This window comes from Silurus aristotelis, assembly GCF_946808225.1.
Source record: "Silurus aristotelis genome assembly, chromosome: 12".
NCBI lineage: Eukaryota > Metazoa > Chordata > Actinopteri > Siluriformes > Siluridae > Silurus > Silurus aristotelis.
In genome coordinates, this window is record NC_139585.1 from 8012813 (window position 1) to 8020208 (window position 7396).

Here is a 7396-nt window from a genome sequence, read left to right on the forward strand (position 1 = left end):
TCTTGGTAAAAAAATTTGTGGAGATGCCACTAATGTAATATCATTTAATTTAATATATATATATATATATATATATATATATATATATATATATATATATATATATATATATATATATATATATATATATATATATATAAAGTCTTGTCTGTGAGGAAAAGGCTTTTCTGTGTATAACCCTTAATGTGCTTCAGGTCAGAACATACAGTAACTATTTTAATATATCTTTTCAACAATACTATAGAAATGAAACTTGGTTATATTTTAGAGTAGTCAATGTGCAGCTTGTATATTAGTACCAGTTTACTGTCCTCTGAACAAAAACTGAACATACAGCTATTATTGCAGTCCCCAAACTTTTTTGCGCCACGGACCAGATTAATGTCAGACAATGCATCAAGAGTAAATCATAGACAGATGTGGCGGAGAGAATCCGGGAATTTTCCAAAATAATCGTTTAGAATCAGATAATAAATAAAATGGAAATAATGTAAGTTATATGAGGACACCCTAAGAGACAACAGCTGTATGTTGTGTAACCGTTCATGTTTTTGTCTGCTTGACAGGACAATACAAATGTGCATATCTTGTATTTAAGCAGTTATAATTTGGTGCTTTGAGTACAATTCTCTCATACTGACTACTGGATGTTCAACATGGAACCTCATGTCAAAGACTCTCTGAGAATTTAAGAATTATAACTGTTGCTCTCCACAAAGATGCCCGAGGCTATAAGAAGATCAGTTACACCCTGAACCTGAGTTACAGTACAGTGGCCAGGGTCATACAGAGGTTTTTTAAGACGGGTCCCACTCGGAACAGACCTTCCAAGGGTCCATCAAAGAAGTTGATAGACCCTTGGGAGGGTCCATCAAAGAAGGTGAGTTCAAGTGCTGTACGTCAGGTGCAGAAGCTGCTTTAGAAAACAGAAGCATTAATGCTCGTAGAATTGCCTTTGAGATTATAGAATGGAAAGTCCGCTTGTCAGTGCTCAGACCACATGCCTCACGCTGCAGCAAGTCAGTTTGCATGGATGTCGTCCCAGAAGGAAGCCTCCTTTGCAGCTGGCTCACAAGAAAGCCCACACCACAAAGATGACAACTGCCTTCCTGAGAAAGCTGAAGGATGGGTTAGGGTGATGGAGTGGCCAAGTATGTCTCCAGACCTGAACCCAATTGAGCACCTGTGGGGCATCCTGAAGTGGAAGGTGGAGAAAAGTTATGTGTCTAACATCCAGCAGCTCAGTGATGTCATTATGAAGGAGTGGAAGAGGATTCCAGCAGCAACCTGTGCAGTTCTTGTGAATTTCATGCACAGGTGTATTAAGACAGTGATAAATAACAATGGTGCTCACACAAAATATTTACACTTTGGACACAGTTTTGACATGTTCACTTAGGGTGTACTCACATTTGTTGGCAGTTATTTTGACAATAATGGCTGTATGTTGGTTTTTTTTGTAAATCTCTACTGCAATACACATTGACTATAAAATATATCAATTTTTATTTCTATAATAATATTATAATAATTTATTATAATAATTCTATAGATTATAATAATTTTATATAAAATAAATAAAATTAAATAAAATATTATTATAATAATTATATTCATTCATTTTCTCCCGCTTATCCGTAATTCGGGTCGTGGGGGCAGCAGTCTAAGCAGGCCCCCGCCTTCGACTGCTGCCCAATCCTCACAGCACCGTCCCTTATGGTCCCTCCTGCAGGTGGTGAGCCCACGAGAAGGCGGCCCCACATTACAGACCTTGATATTTCCCTCGTAAGGGCCCAAGAGTGGCAGCCTGGCGATACCGGGGCTTGAACCCCAGACCTTCCGATTGGCAACCCAACGCCTTAACCGCTGGAGCCACCACTCCAGCTATCCACCACTCCACTATAATTATATATAATTATATAATTCCAATAATAATTATAATATTCTATAATAATATTTCTATAATAATTTCTATTGAGGAGATTTACTTAAATAATGGCTGAAATGTGAGGGGTGTACTCACTTTTGTGAGATACTGTATCTCAGTCCCATTTGAATACTGGGAAAAAAACAGAAATGTTAAGTGATTATTGACCATCAATAAGAAAACAGAACAGAAGGCAGATGCCGTTCTGTATATGTAAGCACTAAAATAATAGTCAATAAATGATTAGTCAATAAAATAAATACTGCAAAAAAAACCTAATGAAAAGTTCATTAATTATAATAGTACAATAAAATTGAAAATTGAGCTTCTGCTGGCCAAAGCAGATGCAACCTGAAAGATGGTGTCGAAGCATCTGTTGGTGATCTATAGGATGGCAGTGGAGGTGAAGAAGAAGAAGAAGAAGAAGAAGAGGAGAGCGAGGACTGCGGACAAAGTGAGAGAGTCCAGAATTAGATAGTTTGGACATGTGCAGTGGAGGGACATGGGGTATATATATAAAGGAGAATGCTTAGTATGGATCCACCAGGCAGGAGGAAAAGAGGAAGGTTTATGGATGTGGTGAGGGAAGACATGCAGGTAGGTTTGAAAGAGACAGATGTAGAAGACAGGATAGTGTGGAGACAGATAATCCACTGTGGTGACCCCTAAACAAAATAAGAAGAAGATTATGATTCAAGGAGGTGGATTGCAAGTTTAGATGTTAATGATATGTTGATATGTTTATATGCATCCTGTTTTGTCTGTTAGTTTTTTTAAACCGTCAAACGATTTCCCATTCAACATGTTTCTATTAATTTATAAAGTAGTGTTTTTAAAGGAAAGCTTCTTAAACAAAATTGAAGCCTATTCTTCTTTTGAAGATGATTCCCATGATGCATTGTGCTAATGTGCTATTTAAAATAAATATTAAACTCTAAAAGTATCAAAAATGAAAGATGGCACAGCCTTGTGATCAAAATTATGTTTTAAAACTATATTTTTCAATGTAGCCCAAATGTAGTGTCTTAATAACCTATACCATGACTGGGTCCATTGTCAAGCTCTTGTGGTTTTATGTACAATAATCACAAAACAACATGCAGTTATTCACTTTTTCCTATGGGGTGTTGAAGTAAAAACGATTTGGGGTATAACTTCCACTGGAAGTAATAACAGCTTTGAATGATTTGTTATACCAGCAATATGTTGTGTTTTTGTGTGCTTTGTCTTCAGGCGGGAATATGTTAAAATTGCATTAAAAAGCTTAGGAACAACATGTGCTTACTCTTTATTATTTTCGCCCTAGGATTGTAGCTTGTCGATTTAAAATACTAGCTAGCGCTCGAATCTGGCTTCTACTACTAGCCCAATACTAATGGCGGTAATGATATAATACAATAGAATGAGTAGCGACACTGCAGCGAATGATTGTTTATGTTGTAACGGAAGATCCACCCATAGTTTGCACAAAGCGTAATAGGGCGTAGGAAAAAGGTGGATATATATGCATACAGAGTGAGACATACATCCATGGAAAAGTTTACAATCTTTTTTTAGTTGCCTGCATCACAGATCATTTTCTCTAACATGGAAAAAACACCAGCTGTGTTTATGCTAGTGTTACTATCACATCTGCAGCTGCAGTCAAAATAAACTTTTTTTGGTGTTCCTGAGTTCACAAGTGTTGTCTTGGTGGAAAATTCAACAATTCTCCTTTCACTGCAGCCACAGCTGCATCACCCGTATGTAATAAAGTTTGCAGTGCAGCAGTGATAATTACATTAGCTATAGTGTATAGTGTATAGTGTATATCTAGTGTGTAACTTTACTGTGGTTCTTTATAATACTGACGGTTTCTATATTTATGGCGTCATAATGATGGAATTAAAAGGTGGATTGATTCAGGTAGGACTATAAATTTAAAGTAAAACTTACAGTATGAATATAATGGTAAATGTAATTACCATACACTGAAACCAGTTCATTTCTTTTTCTTCCTCTTCTCCTGTTTCCTCTTCTGCTCCTTCTTATTCTTCTTATCTTTTTAATCTTCTCTTCTCTTCTTACTCTTCTTATTTTCCTTATTCTTCTTATTCTTCTTATTCTTCTCTAATTCCTCCTTCCTCTTCTTATTCTTCTTTTCTTCTTATTCTTCAATCCTTCTCATTCTTCTTATTTTTATCCTTCTTCTTATTATCCTTCTCTTCTCTTTTTCCTCCTCCTTCTTCTTATTCTTCTTTTCTTCTTATTCTTCAATCCTTCTTATTCGTCTTATTTTCCTTCTTCTTATTATTCTTCTCTTCTCTTTTTCCTCCTCCTTCTTCTTCTTCTTCTTCTTCTTCTTCTTCTTCTTCTTCTTCTTCTTTTCTTCTTATTCTTCAATCCTTCTTATTCTTCTTATTTTTTATCCTTCTTATTTGTCTTATTTTCCTTCTTCTTATTCTTCTTCTCTTCTCTTTTTCCTCCTTCTTCTTCTTCTTCTTCTTCTTTTCTTCTTATTCTTCAATCCTTCTTATTCTTCTTATTTTTTATTCTTCTTCTTATTCTTCTTTTCTTTTTCTTCATATTCTTCTTTTCTTCCTTTTCTTCTTATTCTTCTTATTTTTCTTTTCTACCTCGTATTCTTCTTTTCCTCTATTTCTTCTTATTCTTTTATTTCTTCCTATTTTTCTTTTCCTCTATTTCTTCTTCTTCTTCTTCTTCTTTTTCTTCTTCTTCTTCTTCTTCTCTTCTTCTTCTTCTTCTTCTTCTTCTTCTTCTTCTTCTTTTCTTTTCTTCTATTTCTACTTATTATTGTTCTTTCTTCTCCTCCCATTAGGGGTCGCCACAGTTGCTCATAAGTCTCCAACTAAAACCAGTTAACTCACAGGTGAAATATCAGTAAAAGAAAAACAATATTAATTACAGAGTAAAGCAAATAAATTTGATAAATAGTTTATTGTTATTGTATAAATGTTTAATGTTGTGCATCAGGACATTTTAGGAATATTTCAGGAATATTTTCGACAAATATATATTAAACAATTGGTAAACAAATTCAACTATATGGAAGAGCTATCTACAAAACATCTCCACTTACTTCACATCTTAATAGTTATTCTTTTCATGCATATTATATTGCTAACCTGCTTCTGGCTATATCATGATCACTTCTTGGAAATTTTGCAATATGAAAGCTGTAGGCAGCAAATTTCACAGTAGCCAAGTGAAGACACACACACACACACCACACACACACACACACACACACACACACACACACACACACACACACACACACACACACACACACACACACACACACACACAAGCACGGGGTCACTGAAATCAAAATGCCAAAGATTTTAGGAAACCTCTATTGTGCTGCTTCTTTTTCTTGGTTTTCCTACTCTGTGGTGTTTGTGCTGGAACACCAGTGAGCTGCTCTATACAGCAAGTAATCAAGCTTGTAGGACAAAGGGCCTTTCTCCCATTATTTCACATTAATATGGATTATGACCCACTAGTGTGTTTATGGAACACCAGTAAGGCCAAACACACAGCTTTCTCAAACAATTCAAAACAAAGATGGCTGCATATTTCATAGCAATGCTATTACTGCACTGTATCTATCCTCATCACCACCCATCTTCATCTTCTCAACACTTGCATTCTGAGTGCTAAATATATCACAGGCTGGTTAATATTTAAAGAAAATGCTCTAAATGACTAATCCATTTCTCAAAGACGGCTTCAAATTCAGTTCCTACACCTGGATGTGAAAAGGAATAATATATACAGATGGATTTTAATTATTTGCCATAAATTAACAATAACTAAATATATATTATTGCGTTATTGTGTTTCATTCAGTCTTATGCATATGAGCTTCATAAAAAAAGACATAAAAAAAATAGTATTTCTTGGTGTGATTGTGTTTGTATGTGTGTGCATCATAAATACACAATATAGACTATTGGAACACTTAAATATACAATATTTAAATTAAATACACAAATATAATAACAATTAAAAACACTTAAATACACAATACACAATTAAATAAACATCATAAATACACAATATAAGTATTGAAACACTTGACTTTTCTAGCATTTGTGGTTCTTTCTCAAACTGTTGCACACAGTTGGAGGTACACAAATGTATGTGATGTTTTTGGATAAAAAGTTGCTGGATCTTAAATTTTTTAAGCGTTAGAAGCAGTGAATGAGGGATGACAGAAGATTACACTGGAGAATGCCAAAAAAATCTCTGAAAAATAGTTCATTTTTATTTCATTTTTATTCGTATAGCACTTTTAACATTGGAAATGGTCTCAAAGCAGCTTTACAGAGATAAAAAGTTTATAATGTTGTATAAAAGATTATAAGTTTAGTGCCTAGAAGTTTATTTACTATTCATTATTTTTAATTATGGCGGTCAAAATTAACGCAATTAAAAACGCGTTAACACAAATTCCTTTTAACGACACTAATTCTATTAATGCGCGATTAATGCAGCGTGCATTTCAGTGACCATTTTTATTATGAATATAAATTAATTAATTAATTAATTAATTAATTAATTAATAAATAGAAAAGAGGCGAAATTAAAAGCTTCAACGCAACACGTTTATTCACGACAGAAAAATAAATTTTTAATCACTAAACATTGGTTTTACTGATGCGCGAAATTTTAAATCAGCACCATAATCCGCCATAATGCACACAATTAACCCTCCGGGTTTAATGCACACAATTCACCCTCTGGGGGGGCGACAAACTTGCCGGCGCGTTTTGTGCTATTCTTTTCCTAATAGTGACGAAACGACCTCAAATTACTCTGTCTTTTTTGATCATACAGATAAGAGCAATACATCATTCAAATCTGTAAAGGGTCTACTTTTATTTGTATACACTCATAGTAACAACAAAACACTGTGCTTTTGTAAAATAAAGAAAACAGACAGGTCGTGCCCTCTGCTATCTGCCATCTCTCTTCACAGACATAAATAAAACAACCTGAATCTCAGTGAATATTTTGCTTCACAGACATTTTATATATATATATATATATATATATATATATATATATATATATATATATATATATATATATATATATATATAAAATTTATATTTTCTTAATTATTCTCTGATTATGTAATCTGTATGAAAGGTAGAAGAGGTACAGTTTCTCCAGTATTACCTCATTGGAAACATAGCAAAAGTTCCATTTGGTGTCCTGATGATTTACATCATTTAAAAGACCAAAATTACTTGAAAACATTTACAAGAATATTTGTTCTTCATGCTCTATGTTGAATATGGTTTCACTAATAATAAACATATATTTGCATAAAGCTTCCATATTTGTCTTGCCCATATGGATTAGATTATGAAAAACTTAAAGTATTAATTTAAGGTACATTTAAAACAGATACAAATGTGCGATTAAGTTGCGATTAATCGCAAGTTAACTAATGACGAT